This window comes from Gallus gallus, chromosome 9 (assembly GCF_016699485.2).
Source record: "Gallus gallus isolate bGalGal1 chromosome 9, bGalGal1.mat.broiler.GRCg7b, whole genome shotgun sequence".
Classification (NCBI taxonomy): domain Eukaryota; kingdom Metazoa; phylum Chordata; class Aves; order Galliformes; family Phasianidae; genus Gallus; species Gallus gallus.
Window position 1 is genome coordinate 7,060,580 of NC_052540.1, and position 21,367 is coordinate 7,081,946.

The 21,367-nt window shown below is 36.4% G+C and overlaps 2 long non-coding RNA genes across 5 annotated transcripts in view; one reads left to right on the plus strand and one right to left on the minus strand.

Annotated features, from left to right (window-relative positions):
* Positions 1–21,367, plus strand: part of LOC107051851 — a 373,871-nt gene that overhangs the window by 338,374 nt on the left and 14,130 nt on the right. For all 3 annotated transcript variants that reach the window (XR_005862189.2, XR_005862190.2, XR_005862191.1), the window contains 3 exons: positions 14,256–14,371; positions 14,960–15,711; positions 20,168–20,577. This is a non-coding gene — a long non-coding RNA (uncharacterized LOC107051851). The remainder of the gene's footprint in view (positions 1–14,255; positions 14,372–14,959; positions 15,712–20,167; positions 20,578–21,367) is intronic.
* Positions 1–21,367, minus strand: part of LOC101749943 — a 282,047-nt gene that overhangs the window by 55,275 nt on the left and 205,405 nt on the right. For both annotated transcript variants that reach the window (XR_005862193.2, XR_005862196.2), the window contains 4 exons: positions 15,265–15,331; positions 12,738–12,810; positions 5,697–11,655; positions 4,129–4,229 (listed from right to left, as the gene is read on the minus strand). This is a non-coding gene — a long non-coding RNA (uncharacterized LOC101749943). The remainder of the gene's footprint in view (positions 1–4,128; positions 4,230–5,696; positions 11,656–12,737; positions 12,811–15,264; positions 15,332–21,367) is intronic.

Consider the following 21,367-nt stretch of genomic DNA (forward strand, 5'->3'; position numbering starts at 1 on the left):
TAAGTAAATAATCATATCCATATTTACTTATCCATAACAACAGACTGAACAGGAATAGTTCTGAACCACTCAGATTAATTTTGAGAGATCACTAGAAGAAAGTCTTTTTGCCCAATTATCATTAGGATGCTCACTAATTTTGTAGCCTTTCCTCATTATGCCCATGAATTTTTTTTTCTGGATTAGTGATTTTTTCTCATGAACATTTCTCATAATATGAGAAATTGAAAAGAGTTAAGAATTAAACTGGATTCTCATGCACATTTTTTATGTAAAATAGAGCAAAAAATGTCTCTGAAATACTACCCTTTTATGATGGACTAACTAGAAAAGGACATGACATATTTTGCTTTTTGCAATGCTTGTAATTTCAGAATTGTAATGAGAAAGAGAATGGATGGAAGATTAATGTGCTTCTAAGCTGAGATAAAAAGAGTTTAATGGATTTCTCTACATTTGTGTGAGTTCCCTAACATTTTCTGATGTATGGCACACACAGACATCAGCCGTATCAGCAGTTACTATCTACCACTCTTCTCTGACAGGACTCTGAGGTTGATCTGAAATCTCTGTAAATTTTCCCACTGTCTTCCATACACTTTGGAGTCTGACTTTGTCTGGACTTTTAACTTGTTTTCCTGCTCTAGCCAGGATTTCAGAGTCTAACATGAAGAATTATTTATATATTCAGATCAGCAGAGATATTATTGTCCATATGTTTTGTTGTTATGGATAAAGACAAAATAACAAGATTCTTAATCAGGGGTGGAGCTCATCATTAGATTGAAGCGTCATAGTAACATCACATGAATAAGAACATAAGATTCATTTGATGGTATCCACTGATTACTAATAAACTTTGCAAAGTGATTTGAGTGGTTTGGAGTATAACAATTGTTAGAAAATGTAGAAAATAAATAAATACATCAAAAGATATAGCAATTGAAAAATGCCAGTAATACTAGGAAAAATCTGGTAACCAAAATGGCATGTACAAGCAATGCTTGTATAATAACCACACTGTTTCATAGTTCAGGCATAGCAGAGATTCAGTTTCACTATAACACTCTACTGTGAAATGTGACAGTTACAACTACATCAGTGACCTCCATACGGCAGGACAGTGGTCTGAAAGTGATCCTCATGAAAGTTTTGTATTACTAGATCTACCTGATCTACTCCCACCATTTCATAAATACTATTTGTTTTCTCTTCCATTTTTTCAAATCAATTTCTTCTTATCATTCTTTTTCACTGGCAATTTTCTATAGAATACAGCGATAAGAGCATAGAGAAAATGTAATGATGAAGTGTAATGGCACTGGTGCATGGGGAGGGTGGTAAAAACTCCAATCAAAGTCAGGAAATAAAAAAGAGCATTTTAAATGCTGTACAGAATCAGTGCAAAGAGCATAGGCAAGCCTTTTCTACATTTTTTCAGAGGGAACATAAGTATCTTATACCAAACAACATCAAAAGAAAACAAACAAAATGTTAGATAGCAAGATCATAAGAAAGCCACACAACTGTAAAACAGGACTGTGATTCCCACAGAAAGGTCTCAACAGCTACATTCCTAATTCAGCCTTCACATATTTTCAGATAATATTTTGACATCTTTAGCTAATATACGGGTTTTTTTTCTACTTGGCTCTGAAACTTTCAGTTTGAAGAAGACATAGAAGAAAAGAATAACCAAATAAACTTTTAGAAGTGTTCATAGTTTCTGCAAGAGTAAAGCGTGGCTATACAGAAAGAAAGGACACTGGCTGTCACGACTTTGACTTCGCAAGCCCAGGTGGCCTTTTAGCTCACGAAGTTGCTTTCCTCCTCACTCATTCACCCATTATTCCATCAGCAGCAATTCACATCACTAGCTGCTGCATGGAGAGGATTAAATTCTCAAAACATGCCACAGTGCACATAGAAATTCACCAGATGTAGAGAGCACTATGAGTTGACCTGGCAAAGCAACAACCACTTCCATCGCACTGGGGCTGTGTGAATGGTACGAATAATTTAGTGACAGAACGTAAGTGGTTTCTGTATTCAGAAATAGTATCCAAGTAAACTCCATCCTTCTGTAAACCCATACACTATCAGAAAATAGGCATTGCATCATTATTTGCAAATATAATTCTGTTCCTCTGCTAGTTCAGGAGCATTCCTTTGTGGCTATTCAGCATTAAAATTTGCCATCTTTTCAAGAAATAAACATAAACATATATGTCACATTAATGAATTAAATATATATATATTTTATAATCAGTATTATTATCTACTAATAGTGCCTTACCTACTACTCCTTGAACTAACTTACTAATCTACCTAGTAACCTATTAACACCTATTAATAGTTGTTAGTCACAAACAACGCACTGCAACTTAGACATCTTAAGCTGCTTACTTTTTAGGGCACATTACTGCGAATACTTGGGCACTCTGAGAACACATTTCAGATAAACTGGCTCTGGACTGGTCATCTCCCTTCCCTCCCTCCCTTCTGAACCTTCTTTGTGGATAGCAGCAGTAGATTTGGCCCATTTTAATTCCTGTCTTGCCCCTAAGTCAGCAGTGACAATTTCAGCATGAATACAGGGGCTGCGCAACTTTCTCCCATTTTGTCTGTCAGAGATAATTTTATCATTATTGTTTTTCCAGGGGAGAAAACAGCAGCAGCCACGGTAAGAGTATAGTATGATATAACAACACCAGGTTACATATTCCTGTAGTCTCATCTGCACAGGAATTGTGAGCTTTCCTTCCCACTGGTTATGCCAGGATCTCCCAGTGCCGTCAACAGTACTTCCCACTTAACACCACATCACAGTATCACAGTCAGCTACCATTCCTGAATACCCTGCACCCCTCAGCCTCAACATTTTCAGCATATTTCCAGTCTCAAAAGCCAATTCAGTGATTATCACTTCAGGCAGGGGGGCCTGGTGGCATCTGTATCCTACCTGTCCTTCTTACTATGTCTTTTTCAGCCACTATCATTTTAGTGACGCTTATGGAGATCTTCACATAAGTCACCTATCAGAGTCAGCATTTTACAGGCATAGTACTACTGTGCTCACGTAAGTATTTACCACCACACATTTCCAGAGACTCAACCACTCCCTTAACCCAGTATCGTCAATCCAGTTCACAAGCTATCCCACAAAAGCACAGTTATCTCCTCCCATTCTCAAGGGCTATATAAAGAAAGGTAAGCATTACCTCACGGTAATTAGCAAGGAATGATTAATATCTTCTCTATGCCTAATCTAGTCAGCTCGCTCACTGGGTGACATAATTGGTGAATATCTAGATTCATATTCTCATATGACTCTAGATGAAAAATACTGTTTTCAGTGCAACTAGCAAGCAAATACCTTGCTTATGGCTGCCTACCTATTAGCTTACCTGTAAGGCAAATGAGATAACAATTTTCTTTAGTATTGCTCAGCTGCAAAAAGACCAGGAAACCCTGTTAGAGGTTTCCAGGCATACAGTTGGTAATTGTCCTTCTCCCAGTCCCACTTAAAAAAACTTAAGTAGAGGTATAACTCACCTGCTTGGCTCAGGGCCACGAATGAATATGTACGGTGAAGCAGCTTGCAACTAAGCAGTTGATGGAGAGAAAGACAGAAAGAAGCCATGCGACACACAGGAAAAGAAAGGAAAAAAAAAATTGGTGCTTGGTGCTTCTTATAATCTTTCTCATGGGTTTAATTCACTTCAGCTGCTTTGACACAACTGAATCAACTCATTAATCTTATAGAGAGCAGATGGCTGAAAACTAGAAATGATGAAGGAAAATTGATTTAACAAATAAGTATATCCTGATGAGAACTTTCTTTGTAGGATTCATCCAACTTTTATCAAACAGTCTAAATCTTACAACAAGCCTTGGGGAATATGGGATGTATATTCCACTGCTGACATAATCCTCTTCCTCCCCCCCCTCCCCTTTTTTTTTGTTAGATCTACCCTTCACCTTAAAGAGAAATCCATGAAATTAAATGCTTCTATGGAAGGTCCACATCTGGGTCACAGTTTAAAGGCTGTTAAGATGATACCTTGTCAGCCACATGAATGAGCAGACACATATGTGCACAACCAGGCACATTCAGGCAAGACATACCTGTCAGTGAGTCTTTGCAGTGATTTATTTGAATTTAGGGTTGACTCCTATTTTCTGTGCAGATTTCAAGGGAAATTGCAAACATATATATTCATTCGGCTCTGTCAAAGGAGGGACAGAAAGAGGAATAAATAAGGATTGAATTTGATGGAAAATCACAAAACAAATGGAACAGTCTAAATAAACACAGGATTTTTTGTAAATTATGACCATTCATGAACTTGGTATACAGATGTTGTGGTTTAAAGTGGCAGGTGGCTAAGCATCACACAGTCGTTCACTCACTCCCCTCCCTTCCCAGTGGGATGGAGGAGTGAATTGGAGGGAAAAAAAATACCATTTGTGGGTTGACATAAAAACATTTACTAAGATAGGGAAAAGGATAAGGATAATAGTTATGACTATATAGATATGAATATATCTAAGAAGTGATGGATAAGCAACTGCTCACCACCCCCCGACTGATGCCCAGCTAGTTCCCCAAGCAGCAGCAGGTGAACTCCCATCCCCTTAAAAATTCCTTCTGCATAATGTCAGATGGCATGGAATGTTCCCTTTGGCCAGTTTAAGTCAGCTGTCTTAATTCTATTCCCGGTCAGCTCCTTGGGCCCTTTGCTGAGAATGGCCTTGGCTATATACAACACTGCTTAGCAGCAGCTATGAACATCAGTGTGTTATCAACATTGTTTTTCTCTCTAGGACCAAACATAGCATCATACCAAACACTCTGAAGAAAATAATTCCATCCCAGCTGAAACTCAGACAACAGATTGACAACAGTTTTTTTCTCATTTTCTCATCCTTTTTAGGTACTTTAGTATGCTTTAGAGTAAAACCTAGTGACATTTAGGTCACTTTTATTTTACATTCAGACAGTTGAAAAATCAAATGATTGTGTTAGATTTTGATTGTCTGTGGACTTACGACGTTTTTGTTTCAAGTCAGCTTGAGTAAGGAATATACATGTAGCCCTAAAGTGTTCGAGCAGTTAGACTAGATGATGATCTTTGAAGGTCTCTACCAACTGAACTATTTTATTCATTTTTTTCAGTAATAACTACTGCCTGTCTGACCTATTCCTATGGTCTGAATAACTGCAGGACCTAAACATCTCACAAATTCAGACTTATTCATCCTCACAACACCTACTAGAGCATTATTTTCCTGGTTTTTAAGTTGGGAAACTGAAGAATTTGAGGGAAAAAGAAAAAGAAGTAATAGTAAATATCAAAAGACTTTTAATATTTTAGTGGAAACTGCTGCCCAGATTAAAAGAAATATTAAGTGTCCAACTGCCTTCGGTTTTAATGGAAAAAAAGATAATGAATTGGGTTAAGATCAGTTTACAGCAATATTCCTTTAGTACTATTGGATATGAAATAAGAAGCAGTACTTAAGGACTTGCACAAATAGAAGTTTTCTTAATAAAATTCTGCATAATGAAGTAAGTATATCTAATACGTTATTATGTTTCCAAGTTTTGTGTATGTAAAGCTGAGACAAGGGGAGGCAGAAAAAGGTTAAAAGGGTAGACTGAGGCCCACTAAGGAAAGGTAAGTGCAGTTTACCTCTCAGGATTATGTCCCTTCTTCCCTCTTTCTGTCTGGTGGAAGGATTGCTTAGCTGACAGGGTCGAGAAATGAAAACAGAATATATAACTTAGATTTGCAAATGTCAGCTCCATACATCGCTGAACATCCAGCCGTTCAAACGTTCCCTTTAGCTTACACCTCATGTTTCAGTATCATTCTCATTTACTTCTGTTGTAGCCGCACATGCACTCAATGTACATAACAAACATGCAGTGTACTGTTTGCATCGTTGCATGTTTGTGTGTTGTGTAAATACATGCACATGCATTTTTAACGTAGGTGTAGCCAGCTGAAATGATTAATGGTGAACAACAGTGCATCTCCTTTACTTCTCTTCCTCTTTCATGCCTTTCATGTTGCAAAGTCTTTCTTTCGTTTCATATTACCTTTCATCGTCAGAGATCATTTTGTACGTACACAACTGAGCTTAAATACAACCACTTCAAAGTGCAAAGGAAATATTACGTTGCAGAAAGGGTAACTGAGAAGACAGATAGCCTTCAGATTCTGTCCCACCAAATTTGCATCTCTAGTGCCTACGGAGAACAAGAGTTTCGTTTTTAAAGCTTACTCTTGCAGAAGTATCATGTGCAGAGGATTGTATGGTTCACGGAATGCTGAGTGGCCAAAATTAGTTTTTGTTTGTTCATGACTAAGCCAAAGGAACAGAGAAGCAACCCTATCAGTTCAAGTCCATCAAGCACAATAATACATCTCTGACAAAGCCTATGGAGAGGACAAACTCTTAAGCTCCCCTGTGTTCAAGTAAAATCATTTTTATGTTGATTAGATAATCCAATAATGTGTAAATTACTATTCATCTCTTAGAAGGAATTACTTCCATAAGCAACAGTGTAGTGAAGCCTGGTTTCCTCAGATATGTGCTTCCAAGTTTCTAGTGTTATGAAGTGAGACCAAACCAAAGCTTTGCATAGACTGGTGTTGCAACATTGCTGCGTTTTATAGATTACCTATTACTTAGTAACTCACAAAAGTGTGCTGCAGATTATTAGGGGCTCTGTGGGATTTTCTATCTCTTCTGATTTTCATATTTTGAGACCCCCTCAATCCTCTTGTCAAGTTGGTTGAAAAGTTGGATATAACTGAATCAAAATTTCAAAATTGAGACCAGTGAGACTAGTGAGCAGACTAACAAAGTGAGACTAGTAGCGCAGACATGCATTGCATAATTTTTAGGAAATGTTTCAAATTGCATAGAAGTTGTATGTCACATGCTTTATGATGTGTACATACAGTGGCCCAAGAGAGGGAGCACTGGTTAATGGGACACGTGATTCTTCTGTGTAACAATTTTCTTTAGAGTGGTTCTGAATCTTGTCATGTCCCCATGGCATGTTCTAGCCCTCTGTCTTGGCATAAAGGGGATTTTCTGATACTGCTCCCTAATCTAATGTTAAGGACTGTTAATTATACCTTTTTTTGCCTAAAGTGTTTGGACAGGTAGCTCAGTATCATCTTTTTCTCTTTAATTTAGCACTCTGCATCTAAAGAAGATGAAAGGAGCTTAATTAAATTCTGAGCAGTTTGCCTTAATGCTCTGTGAAGAATTTGTAGTTGTAAAAGATTCTTTGTAGAAAGCTTCCAAATGTTGTGCCTCTGTATTACTGCATTCCCATTCCATTTCGTGGTGTATATGTAAGCGATCAGCAGTCTTATAAATAATACAATGTAAAGTAGGCAGTGGCATTGAAAGCCAAATGCTATACAAAATTATAGAGTGATGAGCAATTTCCATTTACTTCACTGGATTTTGGATCAAGTCATTATGGCAGAGAATAAAGAATCAGATACATCTCTTTTCAGATAAATAGTAAAATTGCTACTCAGTGGCAATGGAAGCACAAAGAGTGCTCTATCACTATAATTGCCTTTATCTTACCAAAAAGCAATTATCTCCAAAGAATTTCATAAACAATGTAGATATAAATCTACATAACAAACATATGACAGATATTTAACCTTAACACACTTAATTTTCAAGTTTTCTTAATGTGAGAGTGCTCGATACCCCCAGTGGTTGTATGGAGCATCCAGGTTATCTGATTGTTTTTAAAAAAATGTGCATGCAGTATTATATTTTGGCACTATGTAAACCTTTATAAAACTATTATGAAAAGAAGCAAGCATTATTTATCTTTAAAATCCAGTCACTAAACTTGAATTTCCTCCTAGAAATTTTAATTAGCAATCTGAAAAATGCTAAGGCAAAATATCTGCTCTTAGTTGTCTGTTTGGGTTAAATTAAATTATTTCTGAAAGTAATATAATTAAAATCCTTTTAGTTCTTAATCAATATTTTATTTGCATTAATTTTCCTTTTAGTACTTGATTAGTTCTTTTGAAAAGGGTATGGTAGCTTATTTTCTCTTTATTATATACTCATGAGATGCATCTGTACTTTTGTACTCCTGCAGCACAGAAACACTGAAAAAAATGATAAAATTGTATGTTTATTCAGGTGGCCAACTGGAATTCTACCATATCTCAAGAGTAATTAAGTTAATCTTTTTTTTTTTTTTTTTAAGCTTAAGCTCCTACTTGAAAATATCCTTCATTGGAAATCATGTAAGACGATATGTATTACACAAAGGGCCTGATTCCCCTAGTTTCTTAAGCCCCTATAAAATGGAATGAATAAGAAAAGTAAGAATGATCATTCCTACTTTAGACTCCAACATATTCAAATTTAAAAAGTACTTAAACCTGGGCAAAGTTAAGCCCAACAGCTGCCACTGCTCCACTGATATCAGGGACTCCATGAAATCGTCCCTCAATGAATGTGCTTAATGTCTAATCACACAACACAGACTTTCATACCTTTACTGTATAAAAAAGCTGACACTGACCATATCAACAATTATTAAAATGGAAAGGTATTTCCTTATTTCAACATAGGATTTCTGAAGACTTTGGTCGGTGTCTTCTTTATTTTCATCATCATATCATATAAATTAATCTGAAACTATGCTCTGCATAGTGTTGTGAGTGCTAATTCCATTCAGGCTTCACTCTCAACAGAACATGGTTAGTTCAGAACATGGTGGAGGGACAGAATTCTAATTTATATGTTACTGCACACTTTAGAAAGTTTTTTCAGTTGTGCTACCTAATCAATATTAATTTCTATACAAAGTCAGATTCTGTAGAGTTCTTGGGGGGTTACAGTTGTATTGCCGTGGGGGCAGGAAATGTGGTGTGAGTGACTGATGTCTGAATATCTCTATGAAACTTTTAATCTGATGTGAGGTTCTCAGTGTAACAAGAGTTTGGCAGATGACTGCAGCAAAGGAGCCAGCCCTCCATGAGTGATGTGAGAAGCCATGTCTGGCCTGCATGGTCCTGGAGAAGGGAGGAAGGCAGTGACTTCCTAGGAGCACTTGAGTTGGAGGTATCAGATGTAACAAGATGCTTCATCTTTTATGCACACTGCTTAAGACTTGACAAGTCTGTTAAGGACTATCTCTGCTAGATACATAATGGTACTCTATTTAGCCTTTACTAATATGAGCACGACTCTTGACAGAACCAGAGAATCACGGTTCATTAGAAAATAGCATTATATACAAGATATTTCAGTGCATTGGGTCGTACTAGACACCAACATTTTAAAAGATTCTAAGAAACAAGAAATGTGTTCCGCAAGTCTGAAAAGACAACTCTACATCAGAGGTGATTCTCTGATAGTGCATGCTTTAGAGAAAAACTGTACTACAATATGTATTTTAAAATACATCACAAGAAACTAGTTTCAAAAGAACCGAAAGCAAACACAAGGACTGAGTTTGGAGTTAGCAGATGCTGCCATCTCCTACAAATTTCATCAGGCTAACTTATTTCTGCTCCTTTTGCAAAGCACCATCATATGCCATCCCAGTCATTCCGTAGAGAAATAGCAACCAAAGCCTGCAACTCTTCAGATAGATAGAGGTTCTTAGTCATATGAAATAAATGCACATGCACACACACAAAACCAGAAAGAAACTACAGAAGAAACTGTATATGAGTACGATAGTAACTGGCTCAGAAATATCCACGATATCCAGATATGTCTTCACTCAGCATGAGTAAGATTCAGAAGACTTGACTACTTTCATATGAGGTAGTAGGCTAATCAGATAATGAATAAAAACCTTAAAAAACTCTAAATTTGATTTCAATTATATAGCCTTTATCGTATCATGAATACAACATAACTATATTCATTGGAACTATTCCTGATTACAGTAATATTGGAGGATGATGACCCTGAAGCCTTATTAAACTATTTTTAGGTTTATGTGTTACTTAAAAGCTAATATTACCATCAAAATAGAATTAATTCATTTGATCAATAATCACGTTATAGTTTCAAATAAAAAACTGCGTCAGGACTTGGATAGCAATTTAATTTGCCACTCACCCTAACGTATTACTCTAAATTAATTTTTTTTTTTTTTTTTTTGCTAATGCTTTTCATTTGTTTTGACTTTTTCTTGATGTTTCAATTAGTTTTGTTCACAGATGTGTTCTACTGAGCATCAAGATCAGGGGTTACTAAAATTTATGACACTTACTGAGCCAACCCTTGAGTCCTGTCTGACTTCATATTCTTTCAGATGACTAGACATGCGTAAACATAGCTAATTCAGCTACTGTTACTTATGTACCTAATTAATGTAATGACATTTATGGAACTAGTCAGAAAATTTTGGATTAAATACTTTCTTCTCCAACTAATATTATGCCAAAACTAGAACATTTTGAAAACAAATACTGGCTTTGATGAAGTTCTGACAGGATTATTTCTAAGCTCTACAATAGGCTTCCTAGAAGATGAGAGTAGAAGAAAAACAGTTTCTGGAGCCAAAGATGAACATTTTGCGAAGTCCCATTTTTGCCAAAAGTCTTTGTGCACTTGGTTTTCATTCCAGAGTGACACAAAAAGATCTTAAAAGCCACAGAAAAATGTTAAAAAATAGGAAGCCTTTCAGTTAGCTCTAGCTCTTAGCTGTAATTGCCATCTTTGGCCTAAAGCAGTTTCTGTGGCTTTATAATATCTTCAGTATTTGGATTAATCGGAAAACCCTAAAAAATTGTGTCGCAGATGGAAGAAAGGAATTGTTTGGTAGAACAGCATTCCAAGTTGCAGCAAACTTTCTCCACAGACTGGATGACACCAAATTTCTTTGTCCTCAGAAGAGGAAGGATCTATGCCCCCAACAGTGAAAGAGAAGTTCAGGCATGAAAGCCTGGAGACAATCTGCAATGCTGGACTCTAAGTCCTCTTGCTAAGTTAATGAGGAGAATGAATGAGTGTTAGTCTCAGAGGGAATTAGGTAGTCACTGATTTTGAACACTCAACTAGACATACGGTTTCATCTTAAAATGGCTAAATAATTTTAATAAATCTCAATATAGGAGACAGAAACAGACATTATGCAGAAAAAAAGAATTAAAATGTCCTAAGCTAAAGGCAGGAAGGCTGAACCTGATTTGATGAACCAAGGGTGAATGGTGGTTCAGAGGGGTCAGGCTGATGAAGTCAAGATTACTAAGGGACGTATTTTAAATACTGTATAAATAACTGGAAGAGAGGTCTTTAACATTTAGAGAAGCCAGAGATGGGGCTCATACAGTACTGAAAAGAGACAACAGAGATGTGACAGGGAGCATAGATGTCTCAATGGGAAAATAATATATTAAACACAGCCTAGCAACTGGGAAGCTCTGCAGGCAGCAAGGATGTGAACAGGCAAAAAAAAAAAAAATACTTAGCTCACAACCATAGATATAAAAATAGTAAACACAGCTTTCAGTAACCTGAATACTTAACTGTCTGAAGTAGATTTCTGCAGCATTTTCTGCCACTTGGTCACATAAGAAAGATCTGTGAAGACACCTCATTTCTCCATTCCCTTGCAATCCAAGGACAAAGCTAAAATATGAAAAAAAAATATTGAAAAGCACTTTTCTTTGTATGGGTTTGCACATAAGTAAGAGCTACAAGGTGTCCTCTCACTAAGTAACTAAATTCAGTACTTTCCTGGTATGAATTAGTGCTCTGCATTCATTCCAAATGCCAACAAACCATTTTCTGAAATGGAAAGTGCAGGCCATCTCAGAGCAAACACAGTATCCCATGACTTACCAAGAACTGCATGTTTATCACAGTGCTGCCACAGTACAGAGAAATTGCAAATGCTTTATGTAACTTAGAATTGTTTATGAGGCAAACACTCAACCTAAGAGATCCAAAAAATGAGCTTTTTAAAAAGGAATTATCTTTCAGTCATAATTATTGCATTATATCAAGCTGTATCAATAGCATGCCATTGTAAGATCTAATCTAGTGGCAGTCTTTCGCCACATAAAGTAACTATAGCTCAAATGTTTAAAATTTGTCCAGTTAATCATCCAGCTAACTATGCCCACAGAATGGAAAGACATACCTGTGACATTTAGAAGACAGCACATAGCTATTTGACAATGTAATTACCGATGTGCCTGACCGGATAGGAGAAATGGATTACACTTAACCAGCAAAATATTCACATTTATTACTCTAAAAGCCGCACTACTCTGCCTTGAGGTTAACTGGACATCAAATTCTGGCACAAATTTTAGTTTCTTGGTCTTCCCGGTGAACTCTTTCAAATTTAAGAAGGTGTAAAGAAGATAAACTACTATTCGTATGGCTCAGGTATCTGAAACTATATGTTTAATTTACAGAATGTTGGTTCAGTTTTTTTTTTTCTGTCTGTTTTAAATAACTGAGCAAACAGCTGGTATATCTGATGGATGCTCTTACAGGAATAATGACTAACAGCCAGGTTAGATCAGGCTGCACTGTAATTCAGACATGATGAGCATATGTGTACATGTACACAAATTTCATATATAGGGGAAGCAACACCAACAGGAAACCACTAATGTGATTATGGCTTCAGTCTCTAGCCTGCTCTGTTTCTATCAGAAGTTAGCACTGTCTCAGCGCTAATGCACAAAGAGTTATAGTACCTGGTTCCAATGCTGCTGTATCAATCTCTCTTCTTCCCTCATATATTTCTTCAGCTTCTGAAAAATTGTTATCCTATAAAGTTTTAGAGAGAGATAATTATTATTAAGCTTTCAACTATCTTCTACCTATTTCTTGAATTTTTTAACCTTATTCCAAGTAGAAAATCTCTGTTCAAAGGTTATTTCAAGTAGATGTAAGTTGCTCTAAAAGTAATGCCTCCTATTTATTTCCACGGAAACTACAACAGCACAATAAAACAATTTGATAGAGTAAATTCTCAGCTACAGAAAAATGTATTTTTCAACAGTCACCAGCATTAGCTATGCATTTTTGCCAGTGTTGAAGAAGAGCTTGCATGCTGTGCTTGTAAAATTCTGCACCAGCAGAGGTGACTTACTGTTTCACAGCATCTTTGCTGGGAAAATGTTGCCCATGCAGTCCATCTTTCATTATCCCAAACAAACAGAAGTGGTTTGAACAGAAGAACATGCCAAATTCAAACTATATAGTGGATGTGGTAGGACAGTCCAGCCAAGACTGCCAATGTGCTTCACTGTCTTCAAACTAGTATGGGTCCTGGCATTACTGTGTTGCAGGAGAAAGGTTGTCTTCTTCTCTGGCCATTTTGACTCTGGCTCATCACCAGTAATGATAGTATCCAGGAAACTGTCATCTTTATCCTCATATTGGTTCAACAGGTCCTGATGAATGTGAACACAGTGTTCTTTCTGTGCCTATGTGAGCATCTGTGGGACCCATCTGGCCAAACTGTGAAATTCCAGTGTTGCCACTATCATTTTCAATGCAATGGAATATTCAGCTCTATACACAGTTCCCTCATCATAATCTACCAATCTGTGTAGATGAGCTGATCAAGATATTCTTCATTTTGTGGAGTGACAGTTCTGCATGGCTACCTGGAACGTGGCTTGTCTTTTGAAACACTGTTGTCATTGCTGAAACTCACCACCCAGCTCCTCGGTGTGCTCACGTTCACAGCTGGGTCTCCATACATGTTCAGCAAGCACCAATATTTGTCAGTGGATGACATTTGTTTTCTCATGGAGGAATTCAATTGCACCTCTTTGCTTCATACGCACTTGCATGTCAGATGCCATTTTGCCAGACTGCCCCTCTGCTGTCATCTGTCACCAGGCAACAGAATGCAACAGAATATTTGTGAGAAGGTTCAACCTCTGCTGCCATACTGCTAACATCCAACTCTGATGGCATGGGCCAACATAATAAAATAAGAGGCATTACTTCCAGAGCAGCCCTCATATTCTCTGGTTTCAGACTAGTTAGTTTTTCACTTAAAAGGAAAGCGAAATAATTCAGCTTGGTCCTTTATAACATCTATTGATCTACCAGACAGTTTTACAATACAATACAATTTCATTTATAGGATATGTCATAATACCTACATCAACAAAATGACTTACAGTGAATTTCAAACACATTATCGTAACAAATCCGTTGACTAAATTAGAAAAATATCTTTGGTTTATTTTTTCTAGAAATGCTAACTATAGAAATAAGTTGTTTATCCTGAAGAAAGTAATTATCATTGTGCAGGAAGCACAATGAGACAACAGCAGTTCATCGATAAGTATTTGGAGGAAGCAATTAACAGGTATGCTTAGATTGCTAGGACTTGTGATGCAAAATGGTCATGATTAATGTCATTCTTTGTCATCCTGCACATTTCGAAGACTTCTTCTCTATAATATGGTTGATGTAAAATAATGAAGATAATTGTTTTCATAATAATACTCTGCTTATTTCTGCTGGGTGCAATTATTATCCAAAGTACAGAGCAATGATAGGTCTTAAGTATAATTAAATAATTCTAGAATAAACACATAACTGGGAAATAAGATGAATGACTTCTTCTTAATTTTGGGAATTAAGAGTATTCCATATACTAAGACTGATGTAAAGTACCCAAACTACTGTATTTGAATGCTGAACACGACGCACGAAAACAGCAGCAAAGACAGTAGGAAAGCAAGCAAGAATTATCATTATAATAATAGCATCTGCTCTTGATAAATGTATGTTGGATAATTCTCAGTCACATCTTTCAAATAAGTAAAAATGCCATCAATGGCTATAATACACTTTTCTACCTACTACAGAGCTAGAAATTTAAAATAAGTCTAAGCTTCTTGTAAGAGTTATTTACAAAATGGCAATTCAATACTCTTTATTTTCAAAACAGGAATGAATAAAAATTTCCCTGTACAAGACACTTGAGTATACCAGGCTGGTGTTAGTGGATTCCAGAGAGCTTCCATAACAGAAACAGAGGGATGTTTACGCAAAATATGAAAATGAGTAAAAGTTTCTCCAAAATTTGCAAATCAGTAAGACTATGAAGATGTATGAAGACCAGAATTGCCAAGGCTTTTCATGCTATGTACAACATGAAAAAACTGATACAAAAAAGCAAAATCATTTATTTTCAAAGTGCAAATACTACAGGGAGAAAAGTCAACTTTAAAGGTACTATAACTATATCCATACCTGTTTTGGTCCCTCTGAATATATTACTTCTACTACCGTCGTCATCCATTATGGCTTGGGAAGGGAACTAAGAAGAGAGGAATATGATGTCAGTGGAACAGCAAAGCTTGCCTGCATTTCCTCCCAGGAACATAGGAGAACCAAGCGCTAGGCCTAGAGCCTATGTTAAATGTATGAATTGCTCTGCAGTCTGTAGGAGAGAGGATAAGTAAGTGGGGAATTCTCATTAAGAATGTCCACACCCTCCTCAGATATCAGTCACCTCATAGATGAGCATTGACTTGCACAGGAGACTTGCTCACAACATATCCACTAATTCTAATTTCAGTCTTTGGTACAGGGTCCTTGTCCAAATATGCAAAGCCGCATTCAACGACAGTAAATCAACATAAGAATGCAGGGACAAGGTGATGCAGATACGCCCAATTCAAAACATTTGCATTAAAGGTAAGATTTAAAAAAATGACAATAATTCATTTCTGATAATGTAATGGCAAAGCAAGTTCAAATCAAAATAGTGTATCTTAGCAATAGGAACAATCTATGCAATTACATTTCAATTCATCAATGCTTTTTTGCCATCAAAACCACAAAAGACAAAAAATTAACTCACTGTAAGAGCACCATAGATGTGTATCACAGATGTGAATACAAAGAGAGTACAGATATTTACTAATTTCAATGAAGCATTTTGTATTTCTTTTCATGTCTACTCTGGCATAAGAATGTTGAACTTCTGTTTATCTAGGGACAAGCTAGTGCATCTGTATGATTGTTTTCAGTTGCTCCATCTCTTGTCATAGAGTGTCCGTGACTTGTGACAGTGAGAGAGTTGGAAGTAGTCTCTGTACCCTCTGTAACACAGTGTGCCCTATTTAACCACCACTCCAGCCTGTTCTGTCTGCACAACGGAAATAAGCCCTTGGCTGGCTGTGGAGAACTCTTACTGTGCTCAGTAATTCCTGTCAGCACTAAGAGGATCCACCCTTTTGCAGAGGCACACATCTAAAAAGGCAGCATCAAACTTGCAGTGTTGTAGCCATAAATGTGATTGTCTCTTCCTCTCCAGCAATCCCTACATTTGCCCCTTTGCATTACATATCAATAAGCTATCTGTAACAAATACTCATATGTGGCCACCTCATCAGCCAATGTGATTTTGATTCAGAAAAGCTATTCTGAAGTGTATGTGTATGTGTATTTTTCAGTATTTCTTCCACTGAACTATGCTGTAGTGATTTTTGCTTAAACACTGCAGCTTCTCATTTTTCAAGCTTAAATTCCAAAGTCATTTGATGCTGGGTAGGAGAGAGAGGAGATGTTTAAGCGCTGCTCTGCATGTGCTAGCTGCTGTTTCTATCTATATTTCAAGGGTCTGAAGATTTCTAGAGATACTTGTTTCTCCTCAGGATGATAATTTGCCCAGACTCCCACACAAGCATCTTGTAAGAATTTTACCAAAATAAGATGGCATTCTTACATCAGCCAGCACAGGGAGCTCTGCAAAATAAAAGCATGATGAATTTTCATATTTTTAATGTCTTACCCAGTATTGTAACTTTAATTATCTCTGTTCTTGTTGTCACTATAACCATTAGGAATGCTATCAGTCACAGGTAGAGTAAGAGATAAAAAGAAATATCAGCTTCCAAAAGGCAAAAATTTGATACAAGCAGTTTAAGAATTAAACAGCATTGCATAGTGTCTTCTCCACTTTTTTTGCAGTAGAATATATGACGACAGAAGTTAGAAGTAGTTGAGGAAGTAGCACTCTATTCTGCAATTAAAAATGATGGATAAAATGAGAGTAGAACTGCAAAGCTGTCATTTTTAGATATTAAAAAGACAAGCATTTTTCTAAGCTGACTGGAAAAATCTTTCACTCATCTATTCATTCTGCTTAGATGTCAAAAAAATAAAAGCTTTATAACACTTAACATTTTAATAATAATTCATGGGGAAAGAAAAAAGAAAAAAAAACTTAGGCCTGAACTTCCTCTCTTTCAACATAATGAGAAGCACTGTCTTGAAATTCAAAGTCATCAGACTTAAACTCTTACTTTTAAAGAAAAGTCTGAGAAGATGTTAGTATAAATATGGAATAACATGTCCTGTTCTGCTGATGTAAATCTGGAAATAAGAGTAACATTTAATGGTGATAGTAAATTTGGAAAGATTTACTTATTTTTATCTTTTTTCCAGTTTAGGAATTTTCGAAACAGTTACATATCTTTGAGACAGACATCCAAAATCCAGGAAAGGAACCACCCAAGGGCCTCCTTATAAAAAAAAAAAAGGCCAGGCTCTATTTTCCATTTCCTCATTAAATCTTTCTTGGGCTTACAGCTGCCTAAATGCAAAGAGAGAAAATTCTGCTGAAACTTTGACCTTTGCAGTAGGCAGGGAGAGTTTGGGTTGCTGTTTTTCTTTGAAAGCAGGATAATTCCCTAGTTATATACAAATGCTTCAAATATAGGTCATTACAAGGAAATAGCACTGAAGAATCTAATTACAAATTTCCCAGTTTTGGAGAAGAGCTGGTCAGTGAGAATTCACCTGGTAGAGTACATAAAGCACTCTGCCTGTCTGTCAGAAGTCTGCTTATTGGTATGATAGTCACAAATAAACAACGGAAGCTGTGCTTTGGGTTCGCAGCCCCTGGAAGAGTCGTGGTTACAGTGGAGTAAAAAGATCAATGGAGTTTTATACACACATGGAGTCAGCCACCCAAAGCCATTAAAATATGCCCCAGCGCTTGGTCTAACAAAGCATAGAAGAAACTGCAATGTTTATAGGACTTATAAAGTGCAAGAAAGGTCACAGACACCCTCACAACATTAACTGTTTGAATATTAATGTCCTGAAGAGAAGCCAGTACACTGATGCAAACAAACAAACAAACAAACAAAAGCAGTAGTTTCTTTCCTAGAGGGATTCTGTGCTATAACAGCAGCTAACTGTTGTAACTGCTACACTCCTCTATCCTTATCTAATTACTTCTCTCTTTTCCTGTGAAAAAAGTTAAGTAGTATATGCCAGCAGTAACCAACAGCTAGAAATAATTTAATCCTGACATCACTGTCCCAGATTGTGAATTATCACTCTACCAACCATGATGCCACTGTCACTACAGCATCACAGCTTTGCAGAAGCCTATTCCTTAGCCAGATTAATTTTATACCATATTTCAGGCTTTTTCCCCCTGATATTTCTACCTGTACTTCTGGTTCACATCAGTCTGTGTCAAAGAACAATACAACAATAATATATAACTCTAGGGAACATTGATGTTATATAAACTGCAGCATAATACTTACCATATTAAATTCAATTTTTCAATTTAGCTATTCTCTGTCTGTTTTACTTGGCTTTAAAATAAACAAATCTCCAGTGTCAAATGCAGCAATTGGAACTGACCACCTACAGCATAGGATTAAGGAAATGAAAAAATGCTGTGTATTTGTTCTGAAGCTTAAACCTTCTTCTCTCCAGCTAAGGAACTTCATCGATTACAAACCACACTGCTCTAAATTAAATAAAACGGAAATATAATGAGCTATGGTGGAGTGAAATATAGTTTATTTAAAAGCGTTTTCAATCACATAAACTCTAAGAGAGGTCACTCTTCTGTTAAAAGAACTTTGCAGGCTTTTCTCTGGAAAAAAAAATCTGTTATCCTGGCAACTTTATAGTAAAAGACAACACATAGTACAAGGGACAGAAGTTGACTTACGTTCATTAGAAGTCTTTTTACTTCCTCCATTTTCCCCTCTCTGTATATAAAAATCTTATTGACAATATCACAACATTTGGGGTTCTGTGGAGCAAAACCCTACTTTCCTACTGCATTCAGATCCCTGAGTCATGCATGTGGAAGACAGGAGCCACAGGTTTCAGTGGCACTCAGACTCTGAACTTTGTGAACATCTCTGTAACTACTGTAACATGAAGCAAGAACATATGTTCTTCCTCCACTTGCCTAGCTTAAAAATGTGACTCGTGTTGATATTATTCTAACTCAGGGGAGCATGCCTACTGAGAAACAAAGATCAAGAGATACCCAGAGGAGGAGTGGCCATGTTACCTGTTTCCTACAAAAGGAAGCTCATACTTTTTTTCTGAAGCTTGCCAGCTCACATTATTTGCAATGCTTACCCAACAGTCTAAATCCAAACAAAAATTAAGCAATAGATTATTTCAGAAATATAATAGAGAATGAGATGATGATCTTACTGGTTCTGTAGTCATTCTGATTGTTTATCAATTACAGGTAGAGTTGACTGGAGGATGTAATTGTATGGTTAAAAATATGCATATAAATCTAAGTTCTATTAAAGTCAAAGGAAAGAATCTCATTACAGTTTGTATGCTGAAGAACACTAGTAATATTATGGGTCCTTCTCTGTAAGCTCTCTCTCTTCCCCTCTGACTGAAACCCAGAATTCAATATATCATTATGTATAGATTCTAATGTTGTCCTTTACATTCACTGAAGGAGCAAGACTGAAGAATCTCCGCAGTGCTCAACCCTCCTATATTGGAAATCATTTCTGCTTTTCCATTTATTTTCAAGCTGCTTGACTTACATGCTTTATATTACGACATACTTGTATGAAATTTGAGAGGCTTGTTTTAAGTTACAAGTCAGTTCAGGGAGGAACAGAAGCATATGAAAAGAAAAACATGAAAAGGAGTATGTTCAGAGCATATTCAGTACTATGATTTTGAGGTTACTTAAAAATATATAAAGTTAAATTCATGGAATATCATGGAATTTAATCCAAATTATAATAATATTTAATAAGTAATTTCCTACCTATTTACAGATTAGTATTTGTCATGTAGTTCACAATGTTGAATTAACTTATTTGATAGCTGCTGCTAAGCTTGCTCTTTTTTTCAGTGCACCTGATCCATATATGGTAGTTTGGAAGCTCAGAAGAATTCAGTGAATTCTGATCAATGCACGAGATATACATGTACAGTTTAAAGGGAGCTCTGTAAAATTAAGGAAGAGATGCTGGCAAGAGGCCCACAAAGCACTGTCAGGTCCTGTCTTGCCATGTCTCTCCTTGAAGTAAGCAAGTCAGTAAGTCGTGTTCACTTGAACAACTCCCGTGAAGGAAAGCATTAGGTCTGGCAACTCCATTCTGAGACAGTGAATAGCAACAGATCTTTTAGGAGGTCTCAGAAGAGGGTGGGATTTTGAACTGTATTACACTGTAGGTTGCCAGAGAGAGTGATAAGAAAGACAGAAAAAAATGAAGAAAGGGCAGAAGACTGAGAACAGGCATCACTTGAAAGACCATTGAGGTGAGCTAAGTGTGAAGCCTTACCAAGAGTCAGCCAAGAATTATGACTCAGCCAATTAGAAAAAGGCTTTTTAATATCATTCTCTAAAATGATAGAGAAAATTAAACTCTAGTCAACTCATATTTACAATTTATATAATAATTTCTCAAATTATTAGCTTTATTCACAGAGATAGTTCCTCTCAATTTGGTTTACTAAGCTTCACTCCAGCAGGGTGCTAATTGCAGCCTTAGCCCAGCAAAGCATGCATAAAAGCGATCTTATGAGCAGTTGAATTGATTTCAGTGAAGTATGGATATGTTTAAGATATTCATACACTTAAATGCTTTGCTGGAGTATGGTTTAGATGAACAACATCACTGCTATTAATCAACCTTATCAGCCCGTCTAGCAACGCAATAGAGCCAGCAAAAAGTTAATGTAATTGCTAAGTCATTGGAAATAGGACAGGCACAAGTCTATGAAATGATCTTGTGGAAGCATTTGTCGGAAATTAGTTCTTTTTTTTTTTCCCCTCCAAATTATCTCATATTTCTGACCAACAAGAGAACTGACTATTCTGTGCAAAAATGAAGAAATCACATAAAACTAAACATGCTGTTATTAGTCACATTAATAGCACATCTGAAAGAAAGACTGTTCAAAGATCAGGTGCAAAAGTTTATGCATTTTACTAATGACAGAAAATATTATTATTCATATATCTTATTAGTCTTAAATAATATCTTTTTAATTAAAATTAGTGCCTGCTAAATTTCTTGAATAGCATTTAGCAGTGATAAAGAAAACA